We start from the raw sequence: 19,658 nt of genomic DNA, 5'->3' as shown, positions 1-19,658 counted from the left end.
GCACTCTGTGCTGCCTTCTCTGTGATTATTTGAGTATTTTTTAGAACTCCATTTCATTAGTTTATTGGCTTCTAGGCTATCCCTGTTTACATTATAGTTTTAGGAGTTGTTCGAACATTACAGTACAAACTCTTAACTTTTCGCAAGTCCAAGTGGAATTAATTGTGCAGCTTAAGAAATCTTGTACAGAACAGGTTTATTGATCACCTCTTCTTTCCATTATGGTGTACAGTTGTCATGTATATCACATCTTACATACATGGTAAACACTGGAAGAAACTTGCAAACTGCTTTCAATGGTCAAGCACAATGCAAAGAAGTTAGCAGAAGATTTTGACAATTGAAATAGCAGGATTTGACAATTCCTGTGAATTCCTGTCAGAAGTTCTTTATTTCCAGAAGATACAACACGTATAGAGGTCCAGAGTGAAACATTTCGTGAGGAGACGGAGTTCTTGACCAATAAAGAAAGAACAGAAATTGCAACTTGATTGCAAATATAGAAATGCATGTCTAAAAAAACTTACTCTTGTATAGTGTCCATACATGACATGTACTGAATTTTTAAAACCCTGGTTTAAAATGAAAAAATCTTCAATATATTTGATGGGATTGGTTAAGTCATATTAAAGTTCTAATGCCCAGTGAAAGTAATATATCATAAAAATCGAGATTCAGATGGATGAGGGGAAGAAGATAGTAACAGAGCCTGAGTTTTCTTGGAAATCCGTTTTTGTTGAATATTTGGAAAAACAAAATAGGAAAATATTATCATATATACTAAGAATATCATGTGATGGTTAGGCTGTATTTTCAAGGATACTTAGATATTTTATTACTGATCCTCAGATCAGCCTTATGGAGTGTCTACAATTATAGTCATCATGTCACAGGAGATAGAAATGAAGCATCAAGCTCTAAGTCAAAATGCCTGATCTAGAGAATACTTGTGTGCCAAGAAGTACTGCCCAAATAATCTTCAAGTAACTCTGTGAATAAAATCTGTATCTATCATATTTCCCAGGACAGGAAATTGAGCTAGAACAGTTATGTAAACTGACTCACAGGCCTAAAGTGTGCATTTAGAAGTTACCTTGAAGAGGCATGGTTTTCACTGCCAAAATCCTTAAACTTTACCCCCTACTTGCTTATTCCCATTTGTAAATTGATCAATGACCCTTCTGCAAGCATCTATATGATGATGTTCACCACTCTACAAAACTACAAGCTATTTGGCACTGAGAAGATAAAAAACTGGATGAGAAGTGAAGAAAGTACTAAATTGTCCATCTATTTCCCAATACTTTTCTTTTACAAACCACCTTCTCTATCTCATGAAATATAATGAGAAACATATTCCTAAGGCCATTATGGTAGATTAGGTTACTGTTCAATAAAACTATATTTCTACCATCTGACCACTTTGAAGGGACTGCGTCTTGCCGAAAATCAGTGTTGAGTTCAGCTACGTGACTTATTTTTACAATAAAATGTGAGTGGAATTGTGATTGATATGGGTTCAGAGTACAGGCGATAAGAATCACATTTCTCTAGCCACTAATTTCTGCTATATAATGTCATATACCAGCTAGCCTGCTTTTCCAAGAATCAAATAAATAAAAAATGTCCAAGTTTAATGTGTACTCTTGAGCCTAGCCCATGCATGCCAAGCCTCGATCACTAAAACCAAAGAACAAAGCGATAAATTAGAAATAAATGCTTATTTTCCAATGTCAGTGCAATCTTGGCTTGTTTGTAGCACAACTTTGGTAACTTAGTTATAGCTACTATTTACTTATTATATGAATTTGATTTTGAACATTCATATAATTTCTCTTTTGAAGTATATAGAATCAGTATGGAATATGAAGAATGTTTATATTCAAAGAAATAGTTGTATATGCAATATGAATTTGTTTTGCAAATAATTATCATGTTTAATTTCTCTCCCCCATTTACAACTGTACTAGGGTGAAAATATCTGAATCATTATCAAATTACTAGTTTCATGAATTGTGGCAATACCAAAATCTTCATATTTTTATTCTTTTCTTCACTATTTAACATTTTATTTTTTACATCAAAGTATTTTCTAGCATGAGTAAAGAGTGACAGAAGTGAGTTCCTAGAGACTTTAATAAAACCAGATGTCTTCCAAAATATCTGAAATCCAGGTAAGGAAATCAACACACAAGAAGAAATATCCAAGGACACGGGTTATTTTTGATTGAGGAAAACCTAATCTCCATCATAAAATGAACCTAATTTGGATTGTGCTTTACTAAAAGTGATTCAGAAGAAATCTGTTGGTTCCATGATCTGAGGAAGTGGGCAAATGTGAAAAGCTCTTCCCTGTGGTAGCTGCATGATCACCCTGAGTGCCTGTTAACAACTGAGTACTCCCAGCCTCACATCAATCCCTTACTGCCCTTACTGTTCTCTGATAATGGAGCTAGGTGCTATAAACTTCTCTCCTTTGTCAACTCACATGAGATTGAGTTATGTTGCTAAAGGCAATTGAGAGTGCAACAGAAAGGGCTCTTCTTTCTGGTTTCCTGGTGTTTTCAGGGCTTTTTGCCAGTATGGCTTGGTAGCCAGCTGCATGCATACAGGGAGTCCTGTGAAATCTTCCTGCCTTCTGCTCTGTGCCTTCTAACACTCTTGCAGAGATTCATCCCTCTTGCCAATCACAGCCTGAGATTTATCTTCACCAAGTTCAGCCTGTGGACTGTGCAGCTGCTCTGTCCCAAGCCAATCTTGTGAGCATATCTGCCTTGCACCTGTGTGTAGGCACATTGTCTTCAATGACATCTACATCCCATCTTCAGAGAGTAGACCTGGCTTCCCAGTGATCTCTCCTTTGGGTCTTCTCCCTCAACCCTAAGAAACTCTTTATGATGTTCTTTATTTTAGCTGCCTTTCCTCTCAGCAGGCTTTCCCTTATAAATGGATAATAATTGTTTATCAAGCATCCCCTGGTTTCTGTCTCCTGACTAGTTTTTATTCTGACTGATAACATTACCACTCTGTGTGTTCATCCTTTATCTGCAGCCCCTGTGAGGGTTATGACAAATCAATTAATTTGGAAATATAAGTGGATTGATCACCTTATTGAAAACTTTACAATAACAGTCCTTGTCACAATAATGTGTAATTTATGTGTGTGTGTGTGTATATATATAATTTAAATAGTTAAAGCTAAGAAATACAGATGTACCCGAGTATATATAGTTTACATTAATATAAATAAAGATTAAAAAATAATTCTGCAACATCATAATGAAACCTCAAGCATACTTTGGACTTTGGCTGATTATGATGAATCCACAGTGATCGGTAACAAGTGAACCATTCTAGTGAGTGATGCTGATAGTGAGAGAGGCCAGGTATGTCTGTATAAAGCGACAATATAGGATAGCTGTGTACTTTCCTCTTAATTTTGTTGTGAATCTAAAATTGTTTTAAAAAATTGTATTGGAGAAATATTTGTACGGCTATTGAAGAAATGAGAATTATGCTCTTTATAGATGGGGAAGATAGCATTACACTAAAATAGGTAACTAAGTTCTCTGATTTTATACATGGGGAGACAGTGTTATACTAAAATAGGTAGCTAAATTATCTGATATTTACAAACATATGTTTTTAGATCTAAGCAAGATTCAAAACAACCTTCATTTGAGTCAAAGTTGAAATATGGACAATTCTTGTCACTCTCTGAAGAAATTGGCAATCTGAAAGAGAGAGATTATATCTCATTATTTTTAAAAATATATAACACAATATTTTGAACAATAAACAATTTAATTAGACTAATATATGCCTAAATCAGAATATTTCCCATATAATTTTCCAATGGAAACACTTCACAATTGGATTTATATAATTGTTCACATTTGTACTTATTTGTAAGATTAATCCTTCTCAGGCATAAAATACAAAAGTTGTCATGACACTTACGCTTTAGAAAAGAAAGTGGAGACCTTTGTGCACACAGGTGAATTAATACTGATTCTTTGGTAGTCTATAATCCATGAAGAACGAATGAGGACACTGAACAAAGACTATGAGAAAACAGTTTTTTTAGAAGTTAAATAAAAGCTCTTATACTCATTTGAATTTTATACCAAAATATAAAGTTAGTTCTTTATAAAATCTTTCAGATTATAATATAATGTTATACACTGGACACATTATAAAAATATCTTAGTAGGACTAAGTGAAGAAGACTAAGAAAAGTAACAATTTCAGGGTTCTGATAATTGATCAAAAGTCAGTAATAATTTGTGAAATATCTATCTTTGAAAAACTCCTAGAGACTCAAGTAAGAAGAAGCACATCTGTAATCTTGTTACTTAGCACTGCTCTCATGTCTCCTTACCTGCTCATCCTAGCTCAGTGATCCAGATGCATGTAGTTGTATAATTTGGAGTAACTGCAAAAAGCAATAGTGCTGGTGCCATTGGAGAGAATTGATTAGCACTGGGGAAAGGAGAGAAATAGCCCATTGGTTTTTCAGCTCAAAGTGCTGATTTTGCTTGTTAATGAATGAGGAAAACTCGTATATTTACTAGTCAGAGGCTTTGGTCTTGGGTTAAGCACTGCAACCCCCATAAATATAATGGGAAGATATGTAAGAGTATAATGGAGGAGTTGACATGAGATCTCTATACACTTTTGGTCGATGGAAAAAATATGGGCACAGGGAGAGGAGATCAAGATGAAGCCAGTTATACAGTAAAAGCAAAAGCATCCTTAAGACCTGATTTTAAAGCTGTGATCATCACTCCTCTCCCACATTCACACACACACACACACACACACCCACACACCACATCACATCACATGGCATTGCAGAAGTAGAAATCCAACTGACTTGCATTGTTTGAACAGAGTTAAAAAAAAAAAAAACTATGGACGATGTTGAAGCTACAAAATCACAAGGACAATGCCTAGGAATGAGATAAAAAATTAAAAAAAAAGAATTTGGAAACACTGAAAAAAAATATCAGTTGGCCTGACACCTGGGTGGCTCTGTTGGTTCAACTTTTGCCTTAGGCTCAGGTCATGATCAAAGGGTCCTGAGATGAAGCTCTATGTTGTGCTCTGTGCTTGGCAAGGAGTCTGTTTCTCCTTCTACCTCTGCCAATTTGCTTCCTGTTTTCTCTGTCTCTCAAATAATAAATAAAATATTTAAAAATATATATCAGCAAGCCCACTTCAGGAAAAAAAATTATGCTGTAAAGTTTATGTAACTTGTAAATCTAAAAAATGAAATAAAAATAATAATTGCTAAAGTTTCAAAAATATCTAAAAAATTTTTAAAACCATGTAATGAACCTAGAAGATGTATTCTAAATTAGGGGAAAACATAGGTCAGCATAAACCTCTACTGGGTTATAATGTTACATTTATTAGAAAAAATGTTTTAAACTCATATTTAACAATATAGGTATATTACAAAGAAAACTTAGTTCAGATAACTAAATGAACATATGATGGCCTCAACATAGCAAGTAGAGTATATCGAGAAATAAAATATATGAATAAACCACAGAAAAATTTTGCATTTATAAATGCATACCTAAATGAAATTTATTAATAAACTCTATGGAAAATTTGAGATGCAATAGAAAAAAACTGATGAATCTGAGGAAGTAGTAAAAAAAATTATTCACTCATAGAACGAGAGAAAAGGGAGAGCAAATTAGCAGAGCTCAGAAATCCTCCAAATAGGAAAACCAGCATAGATCTAAATACAGTCTGAGAAGGAGAAGAGAAGCAGGAGTTAAAAACATAAACCACAACCAGAAACACCATCGAAAGTTACAGTGAATGAACAAATTCTTAAATGTATTCTTTTTTTTAAATTTTTTATTGGTGTACAATTTACTAACATACAGAATAACCCCCAGTGCCCGTCACCCATTCACTCTCTCCCCCCGCCCTCCTCCCCTTCTACCACCCCTAGTTCGTTTCCCAGAGTTAGCAGTCTTTACGTTCTGTCTCCCTTTCTGACATTTCCCACACATTTCTTCTCCCTTCCCTTATATTCCCTTTCACTATTATTATATTCCCCAAATGAATGAGAACATATAATGTTTGTCCTTCTCCGACTGACTTACTTCACTCAGCATAATACCCTCCAGTTCCATCCACGTTGAAGCAAATGGTGGGTATTTGTCATTTCTAATAGCTGAGTAATATTCCATTGTATACATAAACCACATCTTCTTTATCCATTCATCTTTCGTTGGACACCGAGGCTCCTTCCACAGTTTGGCTATCGTGGCCATTGCTGCTAGAAACATCGGGGTGCAGGTGTCCCGGCGTTTCACTGCATCTGTATCTTTGGGGTAAATCCCCAATAGTGCAATTGCTGGGTCGTAGGGCAGGTCTATTTTTAACTGTTTGAGGAACCTCCACACAGTTTTCCAGAGTGGCTGCACCAGTTCACATTCCCACCAACAGTGTATGAGGGTTCCCTTTTCTCCGCATCCCCTCCAACATTTGTTGTTTCCTGACTTGTTAATTTTCCCCATTCTCACTGGTGTGAGGTGGTATCTCATTGTGGTTTTGATTTGTATTTCCCTGATGGCAAGTGATGCAGAGCATTTTCTCATATGCATGTTGGCCATGTCTATGTCTTCCTCTGTGAGATTTCTGTTCATGTCTTTTGCCCATTTCATGATTGGATTGTTTGTTTCTTTGGTGTTGAGTTTAATAAGTTCTTTATAGATCTTGGACACTAGCCCTTTATCTGATATGTCATTTGCAAATATCTTCTCCCATTCTGTAGGTTGTCTTTTAGTTTTGTTGACTGTATTCTTTGCTGTGCAAAAGCTTCTTATCTTGATGAAGTCCCAATAGTTCATTTTTGCTTTTGTTTCTTTTGCCTTCGTGGATGTATCTTGCAAGAAGTTACTGTGGCCGAGTTCTATGAGGCCAGCATCACCTTAATTCCAAAACCAGACAAAGACCCCACCAAAAAGGAGAATTACAGACCAATATCCCTGATGAACATGGATGCAAAAATTCTCAACAAGATACTAGCCAATAGGATCCAACAGTACATTAAGAAAATTATTCACCATGACCAAGTAGGTTTTATCCCTGGGACACAAGGCTGGTTCAACATCCGTAAAACAATCAATGTGATTCATCATATCAGCAAGAGAAAAACCAAGAACCATATGATCCTCTCATTAGATGCAGAGAAAGCATTTGACAAAATACAGCATCCATTCCTGATCAAAACTCTTCAGAGTGTAGGGATAGAGGGAACATTCCTCGACATCCTAAAATCCATCTATGAAAAGCCCACAGCAAATATCATTCTCAATGGGGAAGCACTGGGAGCCTTTCCCCTAAAATCAGGAACAAGACAGGGATGTCCATTCTCATCACTGCTATTCAACATAGTACTGGAAGTCCTAGCCTCAGCAATCAGACAACAAAAAGACATTAAAGGCATTCAAATTGGCAAAGAAGAAGTCAAACTCTCCCTCTTCGCCGATGACATGATATCTACATAGAAAACCCAAAAGTCTCCACCCCAAGATTGCTAGAACTTATACAGCAATTCGGTAGCGTGGCAGGATACAAAATCAATGCCCAGAAATAAGTGGCATTTGTATACACTAACAATGAGACTGAAGAAAGAGAAATTAAGGAGTCAATCCCATTTACAATTGCACCCAAAAGCATAAGATACCTAGGAATAAACCTCACCAAAGAGGTAAAGGATTTATACCCTCAAAACTATAGAACACTTCTGAAAGAAAATGAGGAAGACAAAAAGAGATGGAAAAATATTCCATGCTCATGGATTGGCAGAATTAATATTGTGAAAATGTCAATGTTACCCAGGGCAATATACACATTTAATGCAATCCCTATCAAAATACCATGGACTTTCTTCAGAGAGTTAGAACAAATTATTTTAAGATTTGTGTGGAATCAGAAAAGACCCCGTATAGCCAGGGGAATTTTTAAAAACTAAACACATTTTTCAACGTTAGAGGCTCAAGAAAGTAAAAATAACACATAGAAATACAGAAAACAATGAAATGACTCTAGAACACATGCAAATACAGACAAAGTAATACTCCTGAGGGAACAGGATACATTATGAGGTGACTCAAGTCAGTATGAAAATCATGGAATGAGTTATAGATCTTCCACCTCCAGCAGCCTTAGACCACATACCTACCACGGAATCCGTATCTGCACAAGACACTAGTTCACACTGGAGGGCAATGACAAGAGCAAGATGAAGGAATAGGATGGTCTAGGCCCTAAATTGCCAATGGAAAAAATAACTGAAAAGTGTATCTGAACATAAAGTATATTCACTCTAATCATTTTTGATGAGGACGCCAAGACCATTCAATAGGAAAGGGACTGTATCTTTCACAAACAGGATTGGGAAACAGACTATCCACATGCAAAAAATGACTGGACACTAATATTTACACCATATATTCAAACTAACTCAAAATGGACCAAAGACTTAAACATATCATGTAAAACTATAAAATTCCATAAACGGAACATGGGAGAAGTGTAGGCAACATTGTGTGTAGCAACGATTTCTTGGGTAAGCCAGCAAAAGCACAGACCACAAAGGAAAAGTCCATTGTAGGCAAACGGGCTACTCCAAACTAAACATTTTTGTGCATGAAAGGGCATGATCAACAGAATGAAAAGACAGAAAGGGTGGGAAAAAACTATTGCAAAATTACATCTCAAAAAAGGAATTCATATCCAGAATACATGAAGAATCATCTAAGTCGATAAAAACACCAAAAAACAATCAACCCAATTACAAAATGGGGAAAGCCATTAACTCACCATTTTTCCAAAGAAAACATATAAATAGTCAAAAAGCATATGAAAAGATGCTGTATATCAGTAATTATCAGAACAATGCAAATCAAAACCTCAATGAGATATCACTTCTACTATTAGGATGAATACTATCAAAAAAAGTGTCAGTAAGGAGGTGGTAAAAGAGGACCTTTGTACATTGTGTTGGGAATGTAAATTTGTCAGCCATTATGAAAAACAGTCTGGAGCTTCTTCCAGAAATTAAAAATAAAATACCTTTTGAACCAAATCTCACAAGTAGGAAAATATCTAAAAGAATTGAAAGCAAGAGCTCAAAAGATATCATTATTTGTGTGTTTAGTGCAGAATTATTTCCAACAGCCAAGTGGTAGAAGCAACTCAATTGTCCACTAATGGATGAACAGATCAAGAAAGCATAGTGTATACGTGACAATGTAATACTACTATTCATCCTTAAAAAGGAAGGAACTCCTATCACATGCTACAATGCAGATGAAACCAGAGGACATTATACCCATTAAAATCAGGAGGTCCACACATACATGGGGGAAAAGAAGTATATGATCTCACAAATATGAAACCTCTTTTGTAGTCTAACTGATAGAAACAGAAAATAGAATGGTGATTCCTAAAGTCTGAAGGATAGTGGAGAAAGGGAATTATTCCATAATGAGGATGACGTTTGAGTTTTACAAGGTGAAAGTTGTAGAGATCTGTTGGGCAACAATGTGTATATATTTAGCATTCCATAATTGTATGCTTAAAGTTGGTTAAAATGCATGATATAGTTAATAATAATCAAATTATCAAAAACGCCCAAAATGTCCAAGAATGATAAGCAGTGAAGGTGTGGTATGCATACACAATGAAATATTGCTCACCCATCAGTAAGAATGAAGTCTTGCCATTTGCAACTACTTGGGTGGAGCTAGAGTGTGTTATGTTAAGTGAAAAAAGTCCATCAGAGAAAGACAAATACTATATATTTTCACTCATATGTGGAATTTAAGAAACAAACCAGATGAACATAGGGGAAGGGGAAAAAAGAGAGGGAAGCAAACCATAAGAGACCCTTAATTACAGAGACCAAATTGAGGGTTGATGGTGAGTATGAAGGTGGAGGATGGACTAAAATGGTGATGGGTATTAAGGAAGGCACTTGTTGTGTTGAGCTCTGAGTATTATATGTATCTGTTTAACCATTAAATTCTACACATGATGCCAATATTACACTATATATAACTAGAGTTTAAATAAAAATTTAGGGAAAAAAGATATACGATGCAGTTAAATATATATATATATATATATTATATATATATAATACACATTTAGATTTTTTTGTGATTCATTTATTTATGAGAGACACACACAGAGAAGCAGAGACATAGGCAGAGGGAAAAGTAGGCTCCTCGAGGGAGCCCTATGTGGGACTGGATCCCCAAACCTGGGATCACGCCCTGAGCTTCTGAAGGCTGATGCTCAACTGCTGAGAGCCAGCCAGATGTCCCTGATGCAGTTAAATATAATGTAAGAGGTGAGAATGTACAATTTCCAATATATCACAGTCTAGAAGAAACAAAACTTTGGAGACAGTGAAAGATCAGTATTTTACAGGGTTTGGCAGGGAAGGAAGGATGGATAGACAGAGCATAAAGGAATTTTTACGCAGTAAAACCATTCTGTATAACTCCATACTGGTTGATACATATCATTACATATTTCAAACTCACAAAACACATAACATCAAGAGATAACCTTAATGTAAACGATGGTCTTTAGATGATAAAGATGTGTCAATATAAGATTATTAATTTTAGCAAATGAATCTCTGCACTGAGGGATACTGAAAATGAGAGTCTATGTGCTACACATGCAGACAATAAACAAAAGGAGAATACAGAAAATCTATGCTTTCTCTGAGTTCTTTTGTGTTATGTGATTTTTTTTTGCCACAACTTAAAAAATAAAGAACAAACAAACAAAAAGAGATGATCTAGACAATAGCAAGAGAAAAACCACTCATTACAATTAGGAAAGTAACAAGATAAATAATAGATGAATTTTCACCAGAAATAATAAAGAAAAAAAAAGGAAGGTCAAATTCAGAGCTGAACATACCAAAAAAAAAAATGAGAAACAAATCAACTTCTCCTCACAAAAAAAGAAAAAAAAGAAAATAATACAAAAAGACTTTTCAAACAAGAATTATAATTTCAGCAAAACAACTGATAAGATTATTTGAAACCATCATAATGGGGCACCTGGGTGGCTCAGGTGATTTAACATCTGCCTTGAGCTCACGTCAAGATCCCTGGGTCCTGGGAGGGAGCCATACCCTCCTCTCCACTGTTGGACTTCCTGTTCAGTGGAGAGTCTGCTTCTCTTTCTCCCTCTGCTTCTACTTTCTGCTCATTCTCTCTCTGTCAAATGAATAAATAAAATCTTTTTTAAAAGCCATCATTATAGCACTGTACGGTCAAATCTATAACACTTTATTTTAGTTAGCATTTATTAATTTTTGTGATGCACTGTCATCGTGAATGCTCCATTTCAACCACCAATGTGAACCCATGAATACAGTCTAGGAAAAGACATGCATAATTAGTGTTCAGAAACTAGTCCTAGCCGAATTCAGTATGACATTCTTAGAAGTACATGTTCCCTGTTCTATAATAAAATAGAGTGTTCTATGAAGGCCTCATTGGTGATACTGTATCAATCAAGACACACTTTCAGCTCACAGAGGACAGCTTGAATTGCCATTGTGGGATAGGCTGCCTGAGCTCTGTTCCCAGGTCGCTGGGACCTGACATGGCTTTATCAAAACACTACTGGATCCTGCTGCTGTCCTGTGATTGCTGCTTGGGATAAAGTTGAAACATTGACAATCATCCCTAGACTATGCTACTATGATACCCTTTCCTATGGCTCTGAGCACCCATTGAAGCTTGTCATCCCAGAACCAGTGTCACTGCCAGACAGGGTCACAATGGTGAGATGCTAGGACACATATACAGTGTCCAGGAAATACGCGTACTTGTCTCCATCCTAGACACCAGTACCAATGCCACAGAAAGTGAACCTGATCACAATCACACAGGCACTATGGTAGCTCCATCTGTGCCTATCTTGGGCAAGAGATCCAATACTGTTTGAGGGCTCTGAAGGTGGCATGCCATACCACCACCAAAAAGGAGCCTCCCAGCAATATATGTTCCTCCCATGGGTAAGACAGGAGAAAGTGGATGATATTTCTAAAGTGGTCAAAGGGAATAACAACTGTCAACCAAGAATACATTACTCAGCAACTTCTCATTCAGAAATGAAGAGGAGATAGAGGCTTTCAAAGAATCCTCAGGGATGGCTTGTCAAAGTTTCAACTCTCACCCCAGATGGCAGTCAGAAGTGAGCAGCAGCATCACTCCAGTGGTAGCCTGTTAAAACCATGTGTCAGAAAAGAATTTAACCTAGTCCTACCCTTTAAAAATTCCTTTTAAAGAAAAGCTAAAAGGAATTTTAAAGGTGAAAAAGAGATGAAAATAAGTACCATAGAAACATATAAAAATATAATATCACTGGTAGAGACAAAAGAAAAACTGTCCTTGGGACGCCTGGGTGGCTCAGTGGTTGAGCATTGCCTTCAGCTTGGGGCATGATCCTGCAGTCCTGGGATCAAGTCCCACATCAGGTTCCTTGCATGGAATCTGTTTTTCCCTCTGCCTATGTCTCTGCCTCTCTCTCTCTCTCTCTCTCTCTCTCTCTGTCTCTCATGAATAAATAAATAAAATCTTTTTTAAGAAAGAAAGAAAACATATCTTTGAAATAGGTGTCAGCTATGATTTCTTGGATGTCATGAAAAGACAGGCAAACCACATAGAAAAATAGGACTGCATTAAGCTAATGTACACAGCAAAGAAAATAATGAGAGAGTTGAAAAGATGTTGGAAGAACAATGTACAGAACAAGGAAAAAATGTAAACCATTTATCAAATAAGGGAGCAATATCCAAAATATATAAAGAACTCATTACAATGCAATAAAAGAGAAAATAATACAATTTCAAAAAATGGCAAAGAACCTAGGTAGACATTTTTATGAAGACATACAATTGGCCAATAAGTGCATGATAAGTGCACAGAATCACTAGTCATCATGGAAATGCCGATCGAAACCACAAGAGATATGACCTCTAACCTGTTAAAATGGTTTCTTCCAGAAAGATAAGAGAATATTGGTGAGGATGTGAAGAATAAGAAATCCTTTGCAGGGAATGTAAATTGGTGGCTGTATAAGGGAAAATAGTATAGCAACTTTTCAAGCAATTACAAATAAAACTATCATATGAATCCGCAATGTCACTCTTGCGTACATATTTAAAAGAACTGAAATCAGTATCTCAGCGGCATATCTGCACACCCATGCTCATTGCAATGTTATTCGCGATAGCCAAGATATTGAAGGAAACTAAATATCTGCCAACAGATAAATGGTTAAAGAAAGTGTGATACACACACACACACACACACACACACTGAAATAGTGTTCAGTCATGAGAGAGAAGGAAATCTTCCCATTTGTGAAAAATGAATGGACTTTGGAGGCATTCTCTTAAGTGACAAAAGTGAGGCAAGATCGACAAATACTGTATGGTGTCACTTACATGTAGAATTTGAAACACTGATCTAGTAAAATCAAAGAATAGAATGTTCTTTACCAGGAGCGGCGTGGGGAGGAAGGGGGAGATGTTTAAGAATACAAAATTATAACCAGTAGTTAATAAGTTCTGAAAGTTTTGTGTACAATATAGTGATTATAGTCAGCATTACTCTATTATAAATCTCAAAGATCCTGTGATTAAATCTTAGCTGTTCTTGACACCCACAAAAAATGATAAATATGTGACATGAGAGAATTGTTATCTAAGATTACCATAGTAATCACGCTGTAGTATATAAATGTATCATATGAACACATTTATGCCTTTAATTTAAACAATGTTATGTCAATTATATCTCAAACACACACACACACACCAAAACAACCCAAAAGTATATTTGTGATACCTACAGCTCCTACTAAGGAAATAAGAATATAGCTGAGACAACACTAGAGAAATTAAAATGGAACCCTAAAATAAGATGTTTAATACAGGTAAGGTGGAAGAAGAAAACAAAACCTATAAACATAGAATGACAGCAAATGAGAGACCTAAATCCAACTGTCCCAATAATGACACTCATGTGAATTAAATAAGTATTCTAGTAAAAAGAAAGAAATTGTCACTCTGAATAAAAATGTAAGATCTATCCATACCCTCTCTGTAACAGACACACCTTAGACCTAAAGATAGAACAGGTGAACACAAAAAGATAGCAAAAGATCTACAAACAATAACCCCAGAAGTGAGCACAAACAGCTATTCTAATATCAGACAAGTTGCTATTAAAACAAGAAATATTATTAGAAAACAAAACAAAAACATTTCTACACACTAAGGGTGTCAATATGAGAAGATAAAACAATGATAAACATCTATTATTCACCTAAAAACAAAACCCTTAAATACAAGAAATAGAAACTGACTGATTTGGAAGGATAAAGAAACAATTCAGTGGTACAGTGGAAGACTTAAAAGATCTTCTGTAAATAAGTGATAACACAGCAAGTCACAAAATCAGGACGATGGAAGACTATCAAAACCAGCTTGACATAATTGACATACAGAAGGGGTTTAGGTCATAAATAAGGATCAAACATTTCAAGGATGGAGATATTCAACGTATATTCTCTGAAGACAAAGGAATAAATTAGATGCAACAACAGAAAGAAATTTGGGGGATTTCCAAACCTGCGGAAAGTGATACACTTCTGAAAAATTTACAGTTCAGGGATGAAATCTATGAAAATACCTTGTACTGGATGACAGAGATTACCTTGTGCTGGACGACTCTGAACAGAATATTTCAAGACTTTTATGGGGAAACTAAAGTAATGTTTAGAGACAATTTGTAGCTTTCTCACTTAGAAAAGGAAGAACATTAGAAATGCATGATCTGAGTAGCTTCCCTCTCAAGTAGCTATACAGAGAGGAGCCAATTGAAGTTAAGGAAGAGAAGATAAACACATACTTAGCTGAAAGCTGACTGTGAGGTATGGATAGCAGAATAACTCACGGTAGCCCCAAAGGATGAATGCTCAAATATTCAAGGGCATCAGCAATAGAACGGATTCTGACTGTAGTCGAATCAGACAATGGAACAGCAAGGAGTTTGGGCAATTTAAACTTCACGCAAATACATGAATAAATCACACATTTAGCTTCCCCTAAAAATGTCAAAAATAAAATATACATACTATATGTTTCTAATTATGTAAATGTTTTGTAAATGGAGATGAGAACATGAGAGGGCATTTCACAGTGCTGGTAGAATCATTTTCATTCTGTGTAATGTGACACTTGAAAATTCAGTCATTTGTTGGCATGTTTTGCACGTGCACCCATCTGTTGCACATTATTCCACTAAAAAATTACTGGTAGGCACTATTATGAAAATATGCAAATATATAGAAACTAGACAGAAAGTTGAAGAAATCTTACCAAATACAACTTGTGAAAACTAAAACAGAAAAAAAAAATATCCAATAACATACAACTTCTAATATAATTTAGTTGTAATTCAGAAAGCTTTGCATACTCGGTTACAGAATACTTAGACATTTGTGAATGACAGAAGTGTAATGCTAAATAAAAACCAAACAGAAACTGTTGTAGGGCAGAGTCGAATAAAACCCATTGTAATAAAAAGACTATTTCTAAAGTATGAAATTGACATAAAAATATGTAGCAAGGTTAATGAAACTAAATAGAAAGAGCATAATTTAGACCCAATCATATATGGAATGCAGGTTTCAACAAACATGCAGTCATTCGTGGATAAAATATATAGTCTTACAACAAATGCTGTGGAAACAATCCAGTGACAAGTAATATTAATTATATATATGTATATATACTTTATATTGTAAACAAAATGCTAATAATTTATCATCCAAAGTGTAAATGATAAAATTACAAGAAGATGTATTAGAAAAAAACACCTATCCTATAATTGAACAGATATTTCTTAGAAAGAACCACAGAAGCATGATCCATGAAAGAACAATTTAATGAAGTGTAGGTCGTCAAGATAATTTCTGCTCTTAGAAGAGAAGAGACTTGAGAGGAAATATTTACAGATCATACATCTCATAAAAGACTTGCTGCCAGGATACATGCAGAATTCTCAAAGCAAAATAAGAAAAAGTAAAAATATTAACAAAATATGCCAAGATGCTGCACCAAAATCATATATGGAGGGCAAATGAGTACAGGGAAAGATGCTCAACACTATTAGAATCTGGAACATTCAAAGAAATGTGTGGGAAATATCAGAAAGGGAGACAGAACGTAAAGACTGCTAACTCTGGGAAACGAACTAGGGGTGGTAGAAGGGGAGGAGGGCGGGGGGTGGGAGTGAATGGGTGACGGGCACTGGGTGTTATTCTGTATGTTAGTAAATTGAACACCAATAAAAAAAAAATAAATTAAAAAAAAAATAAAAAATAAAACCCCTACAAATCAGTGCTTGCTTCAGCAGCACGTATTACTTAAACCGTTACAAATCAGACTTCCTGTACCAGAAAGATAGGATGTGGTTTTCCTTATATCTCCAAATTAGCTAAAACCCCTGGGCATTATGTGTAAAATGATACAGGAAGATTCAGGCAGGTGATGAGAAAGCTGACAGAACCAGGTACTATAGAAATGAGAAATGAAATGCCTGTGAGTGCCCTGGAATTTCTCTCTACCTCATATATCCCAGACTGGTGCCAGAGAGGCTGGCAACCCACAGACACCCACGGTACACACAAAAGCCCCAAAAATGTTTTCTTTCCTCTCCAGTCAAATAACAGGAAAAAGTCATGCTAGGAAAACAGAAAAATTTAGACACTAAGTGTATTATTATTCCAATCAAAAACCATTGACTATCCAACAAAAATATCAAACTCAGGAATGTCAGGGGAAATGAAGACATTCTCTGATAAAAGAAAACTAAGAAATGTGTCACCACCAGACCCACTCTCAAAGAATTGCTAAAGGGAATTTTCTAAACAGAAATTAAATGATAAAAGAAGGAAACTTGGATCATCAAGAAAAGGAACAAAAGAAAGAACAAAGCTATAATTAGGTCTAATGGACATTCCTTCACTGCTTGTGTTTTCTAAAATGTTTGATGTTTGGTGTAAAATTATCAGTTGAAGCAAAATTATAACATTCAATGATTCTCAATGTGTGTACAGAAATATTTAAGACATATAAAAGGGACACATTAAAGGAACATGAAGGTAAGGCTCTACATCTTAATGAATGTGCTATGGGTTGTGTTAGACTGTGTAGACTGTGGTATATGCATATATATTTACCTATATAAAGATATCTGATATCTATATTATTTATGTGGAGAAAAACAGAACATATATGAACATATACATAACTTTATATGTATAAAGATTTTATGAAGAAAAGATCTATTTTGCTATAAATTATAACCCATCAATTAGGTCATGATGTAGAATATTACGACCTTCATTTTTATCTCACAGCATCATAAATATTTATCTCACAGTATCAAAAATTAAATAAATACTTATCTCACAGTATCAAAAAATAAATAAATAAATATTATCTCACAGCATCAAAAAATAAATTCCAGTTTGATCATAAAACCTAATTAAAAGTTAAAAAATAAAGAGAGAAATTAAAAAATAACTCCAGGAAGGTAATATAAGAAATTATATTCATGAATTTGGTGAACCTCTGAAACGGGCCCAAAATAATCACCAACACACAAATGGGATTAATTGGGCCATGACAACATTCAAATTCTGATCATTAAAAGACTCCAGTCGGGGAATAAAATGCAAGCCACAGCCATTTCAACTCGTAAACTAAAAAGCACTCATATCTAAAATCTGACAAGAAAGAAACTAGACTACTCTCTTGCACCATATACAAAGGTAAACTCAAAATGGATGAAAGATCTTAATGTGAGACAAGATTCCATCAAAATCCTAGAGGAGAACACAGGCAACACCCTTTTTGAACTTGGCCACAGTAACTTCTTGCAAGATTCATCCATGAAGGCAAGAGAAACAAAAGCAAAAATGAACTATTGGGACTTCATCAAGATAAGAAGCTTTTGCACAGCAAAGGAACAGTCAACAAAACTCAAAGACAACCTACAGAATGGGAGAAGATATTTGCAAATGACATATCAGATAAAGGGCTAGTTTCCAAGATCTATAAAGAACTTATTAAACTCAACACCAAAGAAACAAACAATCCAATCATGAAATGGGCAAAAGACATGAAGAGAAATCTCACAGAGGAAGACATAGATATGGCCAACAAGGACATGAGAAAATGCTCCGCATCACTTGCCATCAGGGAAATACAAATCAAACCCACAATGAGATACCACCTCACACCAGTGAGAATGGGGAAAATTAACAAAGCAGGAAACCACAAATGTTGGAGAGGATGTGGAGAAAAGGAAACCCTCTTACACTGTTGTGGGAATGTGAACTGGTGCAGCCACTCTGGAAAACTGTGTGGAGGTTCCTCAAATAGTTAAAAATAGATCTCCCCTACACGCAGCAATTGCACTGCTGGGAATTTACCCCAAAGATACAGATGCAGGGAGACGCTGGGATACCTGCACCCCGATGTTTATAGCAGCAATGTCCACAATAGCCAAACTGTGGAAGGAGCCTCGGTGTCCATCGAAAGATGAATGGATAAAGAAGATGTGGTCTATGTATACCATGGAATATTACTCAGCCATTAGAATCGACAAATACCCACCATTGCTTTGACATGGATGGAAGTAGAGGGTTTTATGCTGAGTGAAATAAGTCAATGGGAGAAAGACAAACATTATATGGTGTCATTCATTTGGGGAATATAAAAAATAGTGAAAGGGAATAAGGGGAAAGGAGAAAAAATGAGTGGGAAACATCAGAGAGGGAGACAGAACATGAGAGACTCCTAACTCTGGGAAACGAACTAGGAGTGATGGAAGGAGAGGTGGGCAGAAGGTGGGGATGACTGAGGTGGGCACCTGACGGGATGAGCACTGGGTGTTATGCTATATGTTGGCAAATTGAACACCAATAAAAAATAAATGTATAAAAAATTAAAAATAAAATGAAATAAAATATTAAAGTAAAATAAAATATGACAAAGGCTTGTGATGCGTGGATGTCTCACTTGGTTAAATGGTCTGCCTTAGGCTCAGGTCATGATGGCAGGGTCCTGGGATGGAGGTCTGCCTGGAGCTCTCAGGCTCCCTGCTCAGCCAGGAGCCTGCACTACTCACTCCTGCTGTTGCTGCTCCCCCTGTTTGTGTTCATGCTGTGTTTTTCTGGCAAATAAAATCTTTAAAAAATATAAGGCAAGGACTTCTAAGACGCGAAAAGGAGACACTACTTTGGAGAAATGAGCAAGAGAAACACTCGAGCACTTATTCTCACAAGAGAATATCCCAATGGCTCACAACCTAGAAAAATGGTACAGCTGTAGAACCATCAGAACTTATTGTAGTAATTTTTTTCAGACTGCTGAGTTTATCCTCAAGGGACTATTTGTATAATGTGTGTTTACACAAAAACTAGATAAATATAGGGATAATATATTGAAAAATACACATATCCAAGGTTGTGCCATTTCATGCTAATGTTAGAGGAAAATGTATTGTAATCACTTA

This window comes from Canis aureus, chromosome 25, assembly GCF_053574225.1.
Source record: "Canis aureus isolate CA01 chromosome 25, VMU_Caureus_v.1.0, whole genome shotgun sequence".
In the NCBI taxonomy this organism is placed as follows: Eukaryota; Metazoa; Chordata; class Mammalia; order Carnivora; family Canidae; genus Canis; species Canis aureus.
This window is presented reverse-complemented; position numbering follows the sequence as displayed.